Source organism: Passer montanus, unplaced genomic scaffold (assembly GCF_014805655.1).
Source record: "Passer montanus isolate IOZ18808 unplaced genomic scaffold, ASM1480565v1 scaffold14, whole genome shotgun sequence".
Classification (NCBI taxonomy): domain Eukaryota; kingdom Metazoa; phylum Chordata; class Aves; order Passeriformes; family Passeridae; genus Passer; species Passer montanus.
This window is the reverse complement of record NW_024360941.1, coordinates 13564975-13582169: the sequence shown is the minus strand read 5'-3', so window position 1 is coordinate 13582169 and position 17195 is coordinate 13564975. Positions and strand designations below refer to the sequence as shown.

The window sequence follows — 17195 nt, the reverse complement described above, 5'->3', positions numbered from 1 at the left end:
TCACAATGATTTGTTTTGTTCCAAAACACATTATTTTCAGGATTTGTTCATAAGGTCAAGACTTCTTCCAAAATCCCCCCAATTATTAAATTTAAATTCTTTTTCTGAGCAGAAATAATGATTCTATAGGATAGGAAATGTCTTAATCTGCCTTACAACAATCCTGCCACGCAAAAATAAATTTTCCAAACCCAAATTCTTTTACTATAAAGGGCTTTAATCTAAATTCCTTGTTTTCTCTCTTTCCAATTATATTCTCCACCAACTTGCTTTAAACATGAATAATGCAATAATGTAAAAACATACCCCCTGGTCAGAAACTTACATCATTTCCAGCATAGACATTTATAGGCAATTATAATACCAAAGTAATTACATACATAATCATGTGAACTCTGACAACCCACTGAATGGTATTCCCCTGTAGGTTACACATTAAGCAAATCAAAGTGATTATTAGAACAAAAAGTTTCTTTTGGTAGCTGAATCCACCTTCCACTGTCTGTGAGCACTCCTCCTAAAAATCCAGAACTACCAAGGCATTTTACAAAAGCAGTTTTTGTAAGCACCCTAACAAGTCCCAAGCAAAAGGGCATGGGAAAACTAAGACAATCATAAATCCAGAACGTTTATAGAGTCCAGAGTCACATTCTTCTTTCTCAGTCGCAGAACTGAAAGCATTTTCCAATTAAACTGATCAGAGCAGCTGCCAAGGTAAAATATTACTTTGGAATCCTGAAAATTATTTATGTTCAGTTGTCAAAGAGTTTCTCATTTTAGTGTCCCCTGTCATTTTGGTAAAGGTTCTTACGAAGGGCCATTGGTCATTTTCAGCACAAGAAAGTTAATAGTGTTCTTGATCTAAAATGAAAAAAAAATCAGAAAATATTGTAAAAACAATGAAAAATCACTGTTCAAGTTACCATCTTTCCTTATAAATTACATTTGAAAAAATTGGGGTATTAAAAAAAAAATGCAAAACATATCAAGATTCCATAGAGAGGTGTATTTACTGTGATGATGACAATGAATAAGCAAATAACTACAGGGCTTTTTTGTCAGTATTTAGAGCTTCCAAATCAAAATGACACAGTAGAGCCCATCTATGTTCTGCATCTAGTGCCAAATTCAGCAAAATTAGAAATCAAGGTGTAAAATTGTCCAATTGACAGAGAGGACTGATTAAAAAGGTAGAAAAAAAGCAGAAAAAATATATTAAAAAGCAGACATGGCAATTGTCAGGTTTTCTGTATTTAATCTTGCATTTCACTCACAACATTTTATTAATATTTTGATATTTTCTGTCACCTCTTATGACCCATGCACTTCTAGATCACACTCATTTGCAGCCAGGCATAACCCCTTTTGAATTTATACATTTAATTGTTTCATTGCATACAGCTTCAAATCTTGAAAATCACTTTGGTATTTAGTCAGTCATGTCACTGTATGTGACAAATGACCAGTGATTACAGCTACTCTCACTGGGGATGTAACAGGCAGCGATAGTGAGAAAATTTGTGCAAGTTATGACTTGAGTAACTTGCATCTACTGATAGTGGATTTGGAAAAAAAACCAAAACAAACAAAACAAACAAACAAAAAAAACCCCCATAAAGATGTATCCTGAACAAATGGCACACCTGGATCTTATTATGCTTCTGCAGATATAACAAACCAATTGCCTGCAATTTTTAGGCAGGGAAAGTAAGGTGCAGGTAGAAAATTCCCTCCTGGTATATGGTAGGGCCATGGAAACTGCAGGTAAACCAGTGCAAAATGGCAATGCAGAACAGCTGGGATCTAACAGTGTTCAGCTGGTTTGGTTCTATACAAAGCACAGGCCATAGAAATGTGTTTCTAAGCCGAATGCAAACATTCAGTTTCAACAGTGACCAATGAAGTGACTGAACCTTGAGAACATTTGTTCATCACAATAAAGTAAAAAGTGGCTTTTATGAATATAATTGTCCATACAAGTGAATTCTTGTACAAAACTTTGGTTAAATAAACTAGCAAGACTTTTGACATGTTTTTTTCCATTATTGATGAGACAGTCTAAGTTACTTTTGTATTCAATCTATCAACTTTTGTTTAAACTTTATGAAGATATATTGCATGCACAACTCAATACAAAATTAAGTTGGGGAAATGCTCTAATATATTTCAAGATTTCACACTTAATTAGGTTTTTTGAGAAATTATAGCCCTTTTTAAATCTCAGGGGGTAAAAGATGATATTTTTCAGTAACAGACAGGAAGTCAGATGAACTGGCTAAGACTGATTTCTTATGGAAACAAGTATAAAAGATGACTGGATTTTGACTTCCAATTTCAAATTCTTTTCTCTGGATATAAATCACAAAAAGCATTAAAGACACCAAAAGAAAACAGTATTCTTCAACACCATTTTGAACAAATTGCTGTATCAACTGCCTGTAGATCAGATGTCAAATGTGCGATTTCTTTTCAATCCATGCTGATAGTTAGTTTACTACTTTATTGCTTCTTTTTCACCCTTATTAGCAAAAGAGGTCTGAATACAGACAAGTTAACACTTCCTAAGTTATCTTTTAAACATTTCCATGTACAGCCCCTACTCATTAGCATAGGTTTGTCTATTTCTATTCATGTAAATAAAACTATCTAGCTTTCTAGATCAGTCCCAAAAGCATTGCCTTTACTTCAGTTTCCCGCTGATCAAAGAATACACGATGAGTGGGATAAGCAGAGACCTTGAAAATAGAATATTTACTGAGCTCTTGTTTGTCTACAAAAAAAATTAAAATGTTCAGCATTAAAGGTAAGGCCACTGGAGATTTGCCTACACAATGCTGAATAAATACAAGGCATGTTTGGGTTTGCTCCCTTGTGCCCTAAACTTTTTCCTCCCACCCCCTAAAGTAGTTCCCTACAGCAAATTGGCTCCATCAACATGTTTCTCTCTCTCTTTTGACTTACATGGCAACACTCCAATATTTACTTGGTCATTCTCCAGTGAAGTTCAATGTCTTTTGGTACTAAAGACTCTGAAGATTATAATTGATTTCAAACAACACTACCACACATACACTGAGTTTGCAAGGATCTTCCAAGACAGCTTGAGACTTAGTGGGGAAGCCTTGATTTGTTCAAGGCAGTGCTGAAGAATGAAGTTCATTATGTCACGGTCTATTTGAACTTCAATTAAACTTGAATCTACGGACATCCTTGGCTTGGGACTAGTACATAGTGGAACAATTGCTATCTTTTCCCATCAGGAGGGAAGTAATCATTGCAGTAACTCATTTGTGCTGGTGACTTCTTTAAATTTCAATATGAATATGAATCTAATTAGGGGCCTAACACAGATATTCTCCTGTGTTAACATTGCTCTGACATTGTTATTAAAAAAAAAAAGTTAAAATGAGTGATGCAAGAACTTCAGAAGCCTTGGGGTTTGGAAAAGCTTCAAAAACCAGCAAATACATAGGCAGTTAAAGAAAGAAACAAAGAGAATCCCACAATATCCTATGATCTTCCCTCCCATCCCAGATGCTTACCACCAGAGAGCTTCTTATCTCTATCATCCTCCACATGGGGACAATCCTAAGCTGTTTCTTTGTAGAAAAGAAGTTGCAACACAGATGCTTTTTGTGCTTCTGTTGTCTGCCTAACCTCTCTGTTCTCTCAGCTGCTGCTCCTTGCAATATAGCAGTTCTGGGTTGACCTACAGGCAGTTTGATAATAACACACTGTTCTTTAGGAACCTTTATCCTTTGCACTGCAAGATGAAGTGGAACGAGGTACAGCATCTTCTAGCTTCATTAATTTCATCTTAAATGACTGTTTTGGTATTAGTCAGTCTCTGCCACTTTAACCTTCCACTTTGCTGAGCAAACAAATGGCTACCAAATGTCAGTTCTCTCTGCTCATGTTTGAGAGACATGAAGTAAAAACAGAGAAACAGAGCAGAAATTTAAGTTGAATTTTAATTTAAAAGGTTTGCTAAAAATTTGACAGCAAGAGGGCTTTTTTCCTTTTTTTCTGTGTGTAGGTCTGTGTGTATGTGTGCAAAAGTAAAAGCAGATTTTTAGATACTGTGGCCCAAATGGACCTACTGTGTCCATAAATAAATCATATACACGTGTGTGTATATATATGTGTGTGTGTATGTATATAGATAGATTGATAGATAGAGATAAAGCAGATCCACTCTGTTTTGCTGTGGTGTGGCATTTTCTGTCAAATATCTTTGTTTGGGTGTAGAAACACACAAAAAGTGTCCATGAAAACTATTCTGCATGAGAGTCTAAGATGATGTATATAGCTGTAACCAAAGTTAGTCACTTTTCAAAATTGTAATTGTATATAAGAGGGCTGTTGTACTGAATATATCATTAAAAACAAACTAAAATAGTAGCAGAACAGCTACCATGAAAAATTCATGTTGCAAAATTAACCTATCCATTTTAACAATATGTAATCATGCATAAGAGAAGGTTCCTTTTAGGAATGTAGAATGACTCAATGTTAAATTACATGATGGCTGAAAGCATTTAGGACTGTTCAGAATCTAAAACATTAAAACAAGGTCTGAAAAAATCAGCTCTGGAACTCTCTCTCTCTCTCTATATATATAGAGTTATATATATTTTTGCTTACTGTGAATGCTTATATGGGAAGCTCTTATTCTACTCTTAGCAGCAGGAAATAAGATATTCTCAGCTTTTGAATTTCAGCTTGAAAATTCCACTATGAGAAAATCATGGGGAAAAATCCCGAAGGACATGGTTAGTGTGCTAGCTTTGCTTTAAGCAGCCAGCCCAGTGTTTTCCTTACTTTGATGGCTAACTAAACACTAGAGATTTATTGTTGGCTATTTTAAGAGTCCTTCAGTTTTTGAGAGCTGCAGAACCAATTGATTTCGCAAGAGTAACAGCATAACAGTACAAAAAAAAGAGAATGACATCAAGTAATTGTCACTGTTGTACAAAAATTATAATAAAATATTGTCTATGCTTTCTCTTCTTAAATTAAGAGGGAGGGGGGGAAGGAAGGAGGGAAGGAAGGAAGGAAGGAAGGAAGGAAGGAAGGAAGGAAGGAAGGAAGGAAGGAAGGAAGGAAGGAAATTTATCAGGGAAGTGCATCTCCGTTAAAGAATGTGTTGACTTCCCAGAACAAGGAACTGGCAGATTTCTGAGCACCAATTCTTTCATTTCTCAGTGCAGCCATGTTTTCCAAAAAAACCACAAATTTTCCTTTCTCAGAGATGTAGCTAAAGTGTATCATAAGTTTTTCTGTTGGCTTCAATAGTTATTGGATGAAAACTAATGAGGTACTGACAAGGCCCCAGACAAATTCTGTTATATATTTGCAGACTTGGCCTGAGCTTTCCCTGGTACCACTGCCTACAAGCAGAATGAATCTGCTAGCCAAAAGAATAATTTTGTTTAAAGCAGAAAAAGACCACAGTAACAAAAATGCCAGAGATATAAAAAAACCTGGATGTCACCAATCATGAATTTAAAGAAGATCCTCTGTTCCTTTTAAGTGGATAGTTTTCTAATTATTAAATGAAAAATGTCATCATAAATAATTATTTTTTTTTCACCTGCTCAAAAATTCTGAAAAATCTAGCTACTGAATATCTTCTCTTAAAGAAACCTTAAGTCGTGTCTTCTTTACAAGTCCATTATGAGACTTAGATTCTCAGAATTAAATCAATTTTGAATGGAAGACAAAAATTTTGTGACACCTTGTTTCCATGGTTTGTCCTTTCTAATAGAGCACCATCTGTGTTTTATTTATCTACATATATGAAATTCATCTTTCTAAGCAGTGAATTAAACTTTAGAGTAATATACTACTTTCAAGTTATTTATCATCTCTCTAAGTATAAATTTTAAAAACAGTGAGAAAAACCATACACTTAAGTATTTTACTGAGTCTGGGAAATGTATTTCATATACAAATTCTTATAAAATGAAATAATTTTTTCCACACATATTCTGAAATAGTCATGCTAATATTTGTCTACTTTTATGCATGTTTCCTCGAGAAAAAAATGTTTCAGGAGTATTCTTAGAAACAGAATGTAAAAAGAATACAATCACAGCTAGGGTAAGTTTTTTTTAAAATGTATGAATATACCTGTGGTTTTTTACAGTATTTATTCTGCTCTGTAAATCACCAAGCAGTATGAATTTAGTGGAAAGACTTTTTTTCTTAGGTAAATAACTACATTTTTTCTCCTAGATTACAGAAGAATTTTGGTTCCATACAGAGGAATAGAAACTGTTACTGGCATGTCCTCTTTAATTTTTAAAACAAAGCATCATCTCCTTTTCTTCTTGAAGACAAGGGAAAAAGAAACAGTAAGTATCTCACATTAAAAATTAATACCGAGTTTGACAACTGTTATGTGCTCAAATTAACAAAGATAATTTCTGTGATACTCTGCTGTTCATTTTTGCAGAAGTACTTTATTTGTGTGGTCTTTCATGGCTGTGGGAAATATGAAACAAAGCTATAAAAAAAGAAGAGGAGGAGGAATCTTCTGAGGACATTTAACCACAAACATATTACACTTTCTTACAAAAAAAGAATAGTGAAGCAGTGCATCTTGAATGGATCTACTCTTTGAAACATGAATATAAGTAATGAAACATATTCCAATTTCTTACATATATATATATGTATATATTTATATATATAGTCACAAATTATGAATTCTCCAGTATGGTTCACAGAGATTAATTCTTAGAGAAGAGACTTATCAACCTGCCTGAGGAAAAGAAAAATCAAATTGCTCTTATGTCAAAACTTTATAGTGAGAAAAACAATCTGCACACCACAAACAAGCTTCTAATACCTTTGACAAAAATCAAAATCTTAAAGGGATTCTTAGAGTAAAAAAATTATTTTCTCAGTCTATATATTTTTAGATGCGATTAGATGTGATTAGACAAGGGAAGCTGGGCACACAATGGAAAACCTTTGGTCTTCACATTATCAGACTCTGAAGAATAAAAATATCTGACAGGATTCAGTGACCATGTGCACCTTCACAGTCATTAGACTTATCTTGACTTTGTGACATTTAGATGGCAAGAAAGTTGTTTGCAAGAATGGCTGAGAAGTTAATTCCTTCCATGAGAGCCTGTATTTTTTGCTGCTTCCTCTCTGTGCACTAAAAGGTGCTCAGTTTTAAAAAAAATTGAGATCTCAGTATGCGTATGAAAATCTGATCAGTGTAAAAATAGAGTGTGTGGCTGTGTGTGTAGTTACATCTGTGCGTGTGTTAGTTCACGCAAAGTACAAACCTTTCCATGTTTCAGACAGCTCTTTTGTTAAGGGACTTTCCTTTCTTCATCTTTTGAGGTCTTTCCTGTATTTGACACTCACCACTGCCAAATCCTTAGCTAGAACTTCTGTTCAGAGTAAACTTCTCCATCTGGCACTAGATTCCAACAAAAGCTGTGATTGATTCCCTAACACTAATGCCTTTAATTATTCCAAAACTCAGGTCTGGAGAGGATAACTTGTGGGCAGGTCTATACAGCTAAATACCTTACTTGAGCATAGGCCATCAAAAGCTATATCCTAGATGATGTCAATTTATTTAGAATTAGGAGAGACTTAATTTTAATTAAGAACTTCAGTTCACAAATATTTGATACGATTCTTATTTCCAGGGCCCTGTCAATAAAAGTTTCCATAAATGGACAGAGCTACAACCAGAGCCAGGCACAAGCTACACTCCCAGAGTACAATAGAAGAATGGTCAAACTTTTGTGCTTGAGGTTTTTGTAGGCCAACCACAATGCTTTCCTGGAAACTGGTGAACCAAGGACTTTATTTTCCCTTTTCTCTTTTTTTTTCTCCATTTTCCAATCTACTCACAGCTATTGTAAAAAACCCTAAAAATGTCAGCATAATAATGAAACACATTTCAGTCAAAGTTTTCATGGCTTTCTTCCTTTCATATTGTTTGATTTAATTGTTTTAGACTTTAAGAATATTAGTGAGGATTATTTCAAATATCTATTTTTACATTAAGAATGATTCACAATACGGAAAGCCCTTACTATTAGCATTATTCATAGCTTCTTAATAACTGGAGTTACCACTTGCCTTGAAACTCCACCCATTCCCTCCTTGGCTTGGCTTGGAATGCAATTAACTGTATTTCAGACATCATGACATTGCTTTCAGATTGAATTGTTACATCAATCATCACACAGTAAGACAAGTTACTGCTGCAAATTCAAGATGTAGAACTATTAGTGATATAAATGGGAGCAGAGTGGAACAGAGGTTCATTAATTAGAAAGGAGAAAAGCAGAAATAAATTTGTATCTAAATAAAGAGACCTCAGAATGAGATAAAAATGTCAATCATGTCACTATTTCCAAGAATAAAATATTTCTCATTTGTTATTAAAACATTTTAAATAAAAGATCTATTAGAAAAGGTTCTATTTGCAAAATAAAAGAGAATGTTTTATTTTAGACAAAAAAAAAGAACTTGAATGACCTTAATCTTCACCAAGAAAATAAAAAATTAATCTTTTCTTGACACAAATGAACCTTCTGGTATTTTTTTTCCTTCAGTTTAGCCACAGAATCACAGAAAAAATAATCAGTTTGTCACAAAGCTCCACGTAGAAGACTCCCTACTGCTGTTTGTAAGTTTTTTGAAAGCTTAGTTCTTACCCACTTTTGTAAAATATTTTGGGATACTCAGCTCAAAGGCATTGCATAATTGCAAAGCATTACTGTGTTTATGCTGTTACCCTCAGGATATAAAACATAGGAAATTTTTGTGGCCTATGATTTCACTCTATATACTGGTCTACCTTAGCTATTTCTATTGTTGTTTGCAGCTGTAGGAACTGGAGCACAGTTGTATTTTTTTAAAGATGAAAACTGCTAAATATTTCACTTTGAGGGACCTTTCTCAGTTTGAGGCAGCCATTTTCCTTTACAGTCTTCTAGAGGCTTGTATATGGCAGCTTCTGAACAATTAGCTTAAGTTATGCTCCATAAATATTCAACAAATTTGCCCCTCCAGTAAAACCACGTTGATGATCTGCTTTCATGAGTTGTTAATCACATTCCACCCCTGCTGTGAGGGCCTGAATCAGCCATTCAGTACAGATACACTTAGTTTACAGATCTGGGGGTGAAAGCTGGTGTGCAGAAGGGTCAACAAGGGGCGTTTATCCAGAAGTGGAATAGCCAACATAGATTGCATTATTCTGCAGCGTAAGGAGAAAAAAGCTTCATGAGCTTTGCAAGCAGTCTTTCAGTGAAGACGGGCACTAATGATCCAAACTCCAAAGATTATCTTTGCTTTGTCCCTTCAGTAATGAGTGTGCATAGAAAGCAGAAGGCTTTATTAATAAAATTTAAGAGCTTTTTTTCATATTTTAGGTGAAGAAATGAGACTCGCTGATTTCTCTGGGATCTGACATAGTTTTCACTTAACCCTTCAGTTTTAGTTAATAGTTAAAGAAATAAAAAATGAAAATCAATTTTGTGGGCAGGAAAGGGCTGATGAAGCATACTAGATGTATGTAGTTGGGTCAGTCTGCACAATGAAGAATGATTTCTACTCGACTGGGTTTACATGTATATTGTCAATCAGCATCAGGTTTAGGTTCAAGCAAACCCTGAGCACAGGGGAGACCACAAAGTCCTTCATTCCAGTCTGCTAAGTTTTCTTATGTTCTTTCTTGAAAACCTTTTCTCACATGTCTAAAAAGAAATGTTGGTCTGCATTTTCTGTGATTCACAGGTTCCTCTAATCTGAGGAATTGCTATAATAAGGAATACTTTTGCTGAGGAAGTATCCGATAGATTACCTACCGTTACCTGTTTCAGTCTCCATAGAGCAACAGTGAGTCACTTTTAATTTTTTCTCTGCCTAGCAGGACCAGAGCAATTAAAGTAATAATTTCCTTAATTCTTTCTTTTTGGAGTGGTTTTCCCTTTATCAGGTCTATTGAAAAAAATGTGTTTCATTGGTCTATGTGAAAAAAAAGATCCTACTGCTCTTCCAAGCACACTGCTGCTGCCAGGCTACAATACTAGTCTCCAAACACTATGATACTATCTAGAGTTTGGATAAAGGATCTGTCAAATATAGTCAGCCATTTTTCAAGTAGTATTTCAAAGAATTTTGTTTACCCATTTCATTCAGGCACAGGAGAGGGACCTATGTAACTCTAGATCAAGATGTGAATACTTGGTGCTTTTCACTGGATGTTGTGATCTGTAATGGAAGCACCAGTTATTACTTTTGTTGTTTTGCTAACTCACAAAACTCACCTTCATGATTGACAGCAGTGCTGTATACTGAGAAGCATGGATACTGAAGTTGTATACTGAGACTCCATGAGGAATGGATTCCAGAACCACCCTGAGAGGGACAGATGCTCTTTGTAGAAGTGTCTTCCTACACAGGAAAGTAACAAGTGGAACTTAAGTGGAACTCTCTGACCATGAGCTTGCTTTCCCCCTTAAACTTTCACCAATGTTCAGCTTAAAAGTAAAAAAACTGTTGTGATTCAATGAGACCCATGAAAGACCGAGCTTATCTGGGACTTTGCAGCCACTACAGGCTGTACAACAATATTTAAGTATCTACTTAAGTAGGACTATGAGAAACCAGCCATTCAGCCAGTGAATCAAGCACCTCCATTGGTTTAGATAAATGCACTCAAACCCGTGGAATGATTTGTGAAAAATAATATTAGGTGGCTTAATTTTATAATTGAAGGTTCTGCTAAACAAAGTAACTATTTACTTAAAATAGATGGGGGAGGGATGTTTTAAAAATATTTATTGAATATTTTTATTCACAGCTGCAGAAGCTTTCTTTCTATTCTGTGATAGAAGAAAACACTGCTTCTTAGAAACCTTTAGATAGTACAAACATAATTCACCATTAATTTTCACAAAGTAGTTTGCAATGGCTGCTTTAAAAAAATTGTCACAAAACAGTATTTTAACAGTTATTGGATCCAGCAAAGAATTGGGAGAAAGTTCCACAAAAGAAATATAAATAAAGTTAAAAGAAAGCACAAATATTAGCAGTTTGCAGTTTTCCAATATTCACTAATACAGTGTTTTACAAACTGCACACTCTAAGCCTCCATTTGTTAAAATGCTTAATCAATTTGAAGTATTTTTCTCTGACAATGGTTTGAGCAAGTTAATTTACTTCTTTATGCTGAACCCAATTTAACAGATCATAGCTCCTACCCAGTTAATTCACTGACAGCAAAATTTCCCACTTCCAATAATATGATCCCCTTCTGAATTCACAGCAACTCCTGCTGCCTTACAGAAACCACTGCCACCTCTGCCAAATGCAGCCAGTAGTAACAGATACAGCCAGCTATAATTTCTATATTCAGAAAAAAAAATCCATTTAGAATTTAAGGATTTGTTTGTTTGAGTTAGCCAAGTTTACTTGTTTGTGGGGTTTTTTTGCTTCCTTCTGCTGTCTAAAGCACTAAGCTAGGCACCCAAATGGAATTCTCCTTTGAATGCTCCTTAGCCTGACTGAGAGCATGGGCTGCATTTTCACTACTGTGGGCTCCTACAGAAACAGTGCATTTAGTAAAATACTCCTGTGTTCACTGTGCTTTACTGCATTCCCTAAACTTCTTCCTCTGTGGCTCCAAAGGTAAGTCACAATCTCCCAACAAAGTTCAGGCTTGTGTTGAACACAGCAAAGCAAAAGATATGATCCTAAAGATATAGAACAAAGGTTATAACCCCAAAAGTCTCAGCAACTTACAGGGCAAGCTCAAGAATTGTTTCCAGTACTTGCTTTCTTCCTGCGGGGTTAACCAATGTGTTGAGGCTCCTGGTTGATTCTACAGCAAAGTACAAATATAAAAAAGCTACAAATATTTCTTCCAAATCACTGAACTTGACAATTTTTGTAACATGAGAGTCAGCAGATCTGTTGCATTAGTTTTAAAATACCCAGCCTGGGCAAATAGCAATGAAAAACAGATGTGTCAAAAGAGGAACAGGTGCGCTCATTTCAGGTTTTGTGCAGTTTGCCAGATAATATGAATTACACATTTTTTGAGTGTGAATGGGTCTATTTGGTTCTGCAAGGGCTTACTATTAATGAAATTAGTGGTCTGTAAAGACCTTTGGCTGTGAACACACCTGAATCAGATTTGGTTCTGAGCTGCTCTTTTGTCAGCCTAAACCAGACTTCTTTGTAAGATTTCATCTTGGTGTGCCACTGCCTTCTACTAAATGAAGCAAAGCAGAAAATTAGGTGCTCTAGCACTTCCCAGGATGCAAGTGGTTGCTGTCGTTTTCTGACTGCATGAGACAGGTATTTATACCTGTTGTTCAGCCTGTCATTTTTTCTGCTTCTATTTGGAAAGTTTCTGTTGGGTTATACCTTGGTCTGATATGCAGGTGGGAATGTTTCTAAAACCTCGCTGGGGAAGAAAGTGACTATGAAAGCTCTACTGTAAAATGATGGTACTATAATTCCTGGCAAGATAGTGGTTGTATTATTATAAACCTGCATAATGATTTTCAGCCTGCATGAAGAATGCAGTTTGTGAAAACATTGTAAGAAGTGAGTGAAACTGGAATTTTCATTATAGCCTGCAATGTTCTTTTCAAGTCCAAACTTAGCTACTGGAAGTGTTTGTAAATTGCACTGCCTTTAAATGCTGCTATTTAAATCAATAACTTTAATGTTACCAACTTCCACACAAAATGAATAGTGTGCAGCTAAAACAAGTAAGATCATTTTTGTAACTTAAAAAGAGGTACAAGCTTGGGTTCAGGTTTAGCATTCAACATGATAAAAACAATACCAACAATATTCAAAAACTAAGTACAAAAAGGGATGAAATTTCTGGGGAAAAAGGAGCTTTTCCTTGTTGTGTTATATTTGCTATGTACAGATGGCAATGCTTTTGAGAACACTCACATCTTGTTTGATATCCACTACACTTGGGTCTGTAGAGGGATTTTTGTATATATTATCAACCTACTTTGTATTTCAGAGACGCCTTTTTGAACTCAATTCTACCTAATAATATCTCTCAAGAGATTTTCATTGAGGGATGATTATGCTTTGTATACATACAGATGCTATCTTCTAATAGCTATCTGAATTAAATAAAATTTACATTTAATTTCTAAAATCCCCCATTTATTTGCTGGTGGAATAGTTTTTCTTTCTTGCACTAAAAAAGGCTGCTGTTTTGTCTGTTTATAGGCACTAAAACTGTCGGCGTGGTGAAACTGCACTGTGTTGGATCTTCACTGAGCATCTTTTTCTCTATTTTCATTTTTGTCGGCTGCAATATAAGGCTGTGAGTCTTTTTCAGCTCTGAAAAATAGACAGTATTTTGTTCAACACACATTATAACTAAACAACTTTTTCAAGTTTTGGAAAATTAGTTTATTGTAACAGTAATATTGTATTGTCTAAGGAGTGACTTATTTTTCTAAACTGTGGTTTTTTTCACATATTTATGAAATACTTCTGAGATTTCTGAAGTTGCATTGAATAAACAAAAGCTATCATGCTCCATGCAGTTTATCATGTCTGGACCTCTAAAAATCCTTTCCCCTTTTTACACCATGTAGAACTCTTTCTTCTATGTAGAAGACAGTTCATATTGGATATAGAAGCTATTACAAATAAATATTTCTATTTGTTGGCTATCGTTGTTGAAGTTCTAGATATCATAGAAAGGGGTTATAGATATTAAAATGTAAAGAGATATTTTTTTCCTCTTGCTTGTTTCTATGCAGCCACTTTTAGTGGCTCCTAAAATATTCATGATTCCCACACAAAATGCAAACTGTAAGAGGGACAATTTTCTGATTGCTTAATCACATGAACTAGACAAACACTTAGATTGTATCAATTCTTCAAGCAAGACGTCGTTATAATTAAAATAGCAGCCCTTGTTTTTTAGGATTTTAAGTCTTCTTGTAGATTACCATTTGAAAACTGCCATTCTCAAAGGCCAATTAAATTGCACTATTACTGCATTTCACAGCTAAATAATACCACAGCTAATGTAAAACTGCTTCTGAAGACCTCAAAAGGTGCCTTTAAAGCAAAGATTCAGTGCCTAAACATGTTTTCTCAGAAAAAACTTCTGCCTTCTGGCAAAGAAATGTATATCTGTAGCAGTAATGAAGGAACTGCATATATTACATACCAGGTAGCAAGTTACTTTATTAGTTGCTTTATGAATACTTTCTTCTTTTAATTTGGTTTGTTTTTTTAAAATTTCATTTACAGTTGCATGCAATTTAATTTTATGCACAAATCTTGATTTTCTTGTTGTTGTTGGGTTTTTGTTGTTTGCTTTTTGTGGGTTTGGGGTTTTTTAGGGGGTTTGTTGGTTTGTTTTTGGTTTTTTTTTGTTCTAGAACTAAAATCATACTGATGGTTTATTGAAAGGTGAGATGCCTTTTTTTGTTAAAAATTTATAGAACAGCCTTGGAATTCAAGATTTGGGATATCTGCTTCTCTCTTTAGGTTCCTACTCATAAAACTTAAACTGCATCATCACTTACAACTGGAAAACAACAAGGCCTAAAACATAACTCATAGGTGTATGTTGAAGAGTAATGTAGAACAGTTTTCTGCAAAAAGACACGAAAAGAACGAAATAAGCATTAGGTGCAATTCTCATTAAGCAGCTATGCAGATCATCAGGTAATGATATACAAAGAAAAGCTACACTGATTTTCCATTTGGTTGTCTTTTACTGCATCCCTGCAGTAACCTATTACAAATTTTTGATTAAATAAACTGGTGGTGACCTTTGGTACACATCACATTGTGATGGTTTATCACAGCTCAGTGGAAACAGTTCACAGGCACAGCTCCTAGGAATGGTTATCCCAGCTCCTTCTATGGAAGTTCTGGGGTATATTACACCCCTAAGGCTGCACAGCCATCAGGTGTGCAGAGTGACCTACTGCAAATCACCAGCAGGTTCCTCTTCTCTTCAGACCCCTCTTTTCTGCCTATGCTTCAGCCTTCCTCTCTGCACTCTTTCCAGTTCTGACTCCAATACTGGTCACACTTGTCTTAGTTCTTGCATCTGCTGCACACCTACTTGGAAAAGTGTGCTAACAGCACATCCAAACTGTTGACCTTCTCAACAGCTCTTTTATCCCAAATTCTTGGTGCCTTTGATATTCTATATTCAGAATCACAGCCAATCAGATAAAAAAATATAGTGTTTGTATTTTTTTAGGATGATTCATAGGGACACCATGGGTGTGAAATTTCACTTAAAAAAAAAGCCTTTAAAAGGAATACAAGTGAAAAATTCTGTGTTATTAAAGAACTCAAGGAATTTTTCACTTGTATTCCTTTTAAAGGCTATGTCATTAAAGAACTCATTCTTAAGGAGTAGAATTAGCTAAGCTTAGAAGAACAGACAAGATGGAAGAAAATTTCTCTGTGATATAATTTCAGAGTAGTGCAATTTTTATTACACTGGAGTTTTTTCTCACACCAGATTTTTTTCTGCTAGTAGTTTTTTTTCTTTAACTTTTATACTTAGCACAGCTGAATCATATTTAACATAGCTGAATCAGAATCCCTGGCATGGGGGAAGTGATCACGATCCTAGAAACGTGTATGAACCTCCACAGCACGTAACATGTTACAGACTCATAAAAGACATCTGCTACCAGTCACTTTTTTGAAGCCTGACTCACAAATACCCTAATAGTCTATCAAAATTAATGGCAGTTTGAAACAGATTATTGTTTAATCCTAGGGGTACTACAAAATAGTTTTCTAGCCTCACAGGCTTTTTCTCCTTCTATTTCATCTGTTTCACTTCTGCTCTTAATCCCATTCTTTCTCTTTTTTTAAAATTAAACATATTTTCTGTGTTAAATTTATTTTTTTTTGTGTCTGCTCCAATTTTCAACTTTCCTCTATTTCCTCTTCCTCTTCCCATATCTCTTTTAAGTTACCTTAATTGGCTATCAGACAATACCACTTCTCCCATCAGTATTACCTCTGCTACACTAAGATTGAGCCACTTTCAAAGAAAGCAGTCTTCTTTTTGATAATCCTTGACATGTACCTTATAAATCTTACTAATTCCTATGAAGATTTCCCAGAATTTTGACCAAACGTTTGCATACAATATATAAATACTAAATAAACAAATAATCGATCATTTAGTTACAGCCTGTCTCAAAATCCAAAGTTTTCTTCATCACCTAGAGTTAGTAGATCAATTTTAGACAAACATTTAGACTATCAGTTTCCACCCTCCCAGTATCCAAGCTAATTGCTCTCAAAAGCAGGGATTCAAAGCAGTGACCTCATGGGTAGGAAATAGAGGATATTCTTCTGCAGAGGAATGGCTGCTCTCTCTTAGCTGTCAGGGGCTGCCCTGCCTCCTATCAGATCATAGTCCCAAGAAGTTTCTGTGTTTCACAGCAACACAGAGATCTACTTCCCCATGGGTTTTCCCAGATAAATTAATTACCAAATAGACAACCATATACACAAAACAAGTGGAATGTTATAATTTGGCCTAATCTTATTCCCTGCATGTTTTATGTTGCAGGCATCTCACCCTATCTGCCAAACTGTCCTCTGCTGAAGAAAAACCAATGGTCCCAGGTGCTTGCACAGACATCTCAGGTCCTTCATGAACAAACTACTCACAGAAATGTTCTGCATCTTATGAGAGACAAAAGTGTATCATTCATCAAAAATGCTTGCTTTGGCTAAATAAGATTGAAAATGATAATTCAATCTGCAGAGTACCTGACGTGTTGATTTGTAGAACAGATAAACTGACAAGGCACTCATCGGTAAGTTAGGAAAGATTCACATCACTGTTCGAACTTAGCCACCTCAAAAGTCCTGAATGGGCTGCAAAATCTTTTATTTTGTACCTGAAAGGTACACAGAAAAAGTGATTTCTCCACTTCATGTGAGAATTCAATGGGTCAAGACATTAAGCCATCAAAATGTGCACACTTGCTGCAGTGCTTTTTAAACAGCACAGCTCTCCATTGCATTTAGGAAAGCTTGTATGCAAGATGCATATTTGGTGACAATGACATTCAGATGGATTTTTAGTTTTCTGAAGTATCCTTAATAATAGGTACGTATTACTGTCGGTGGCATTTGATTACTCTTTATTTGCTTTTCTTCAT

General features: G+C 35.2%; 1 long non-coding RNA gene across 1 annotated transcript; it reads left to right on the top strand.

The window, feature by feature from the left end:
* Positions 1-12209: 12209 nt before the first annotated feature.
* LOC120497881 lies at positions 12210-16691 on the top strand. The gene is made up of 4 exons (XR_005626580.1): positions 12210-12348; positions 13252-13348; positions 14533-14712; positions 16598-16691. It is a non-coding gene; the product is annotated as an uncharacterized LOC120497881 (long non-coding RNA).
* Positions 16692-17195: the final 504 nt, after the last annotated feature.